Source organism: Bison bison, unplaced genomic scaffold (assembly GCF_000754665.1).
Source record: "Bison bison bison isolate TAMUID 2011002044 unplaced genomic scaffold, Bison_UMD1.0 scf7180017858502, whole genome shotgun sequence".
Classification (NCBI taxonomy): domain Eukaryota; kingdom Metazoa; phylum Chordata; class Mammalia; order Artiodactyla; family Bovidae; genus Bison; species Bison bison.
In genome coordinates, this window is record NW_011489074.1 from 19789 (window position 1) to 20719 (window position 931).

The 931-nt window shown below is 43.5% G+C and overlaps 1 protein-coding gene across 1 annotated transcript in view; it reads right to left on the minus strand.

Annotated features, from left to right (window-relative positions):
- Nucleotides 1-931, minus strand: part of ZNF449 (zinc finger protein 449) — a 13219-nt gene that overhangs the window by 11662 nt on the left and 626 nt on the right. The window lies entirely within an intron of this gene.

Consider the following 931-nt stretch of genomic DNA (forward strand, 5'->3'; position numbering starts at 1 on the left):
CTACCAGGGGGTAAGGGGGGAGGGATAAATTGGAACATTGAGATTGACATACACACACTATATACAGAACAGATAACTAATAAGTACCTACTGCATAGGGAACTCTACTCAATACTCTGTAATGGCCTATATGGGGAAAGACTCTAAAAAAGAGTGAATATATGTAGAACTGATCCATTTTGCTGTACACCTGAAACTAACACAACAATGTAAATCAACTATACCCCAATAAAATTTTTTTAGAAAAGGAGAGACATCTCTGCAGAAAGTTCTATTGGACAGCTCTGCTCTAGGATTCCATGGACCTAAAGCAAAGAAACCCTTCCCTTAAACGAACCCCTACAGATTTAGTGGCTTCTGAACCCACTTCCAACCTAATTCCCACTGTCTTGTGATTTTGAATACAGCTAGGCCACAGAAGAAATGGCAAGCAATATTTACAATGGTGAAGAACCCTAAAAGTTTATCTACCTTTGAGGAGCCTTTAGTCATCTTCAACCATGGGGATCTTAGCTAGACTTATGCCTTGCAAAGACAGTAAACCACCAATCCCTTATTCCTCCCCGCTAGGGGTCACCTGTAGTTCAGCCAACATCACCATGACCCTCACCCTGAAACAGCATTCTAAGTGACTTTCTCATGAGAAAAATAGATGGCAACAGGGCAGGCCAGCAGGAATCAGGTCTGCATTAATAACCAAGGACATTTCTCACGCCTTGTGCCAGGAACTGTTCTACGCCTCCCACCTATATTGGTTCATTTAGCCCTTACTCAACATCAGGAAGTGGGCTCTAGTACCGTGTCCTGAACACAGGTGAGAGACTGAGGTAAGGATGAGGAGGACTGAATAACTTGCTCCAAGTCACATGGTAAATGCCAGAGGGGAGTGGCGAGGAGTTTGGAATCGACCTGCTACTGCAATGCTAAAGTC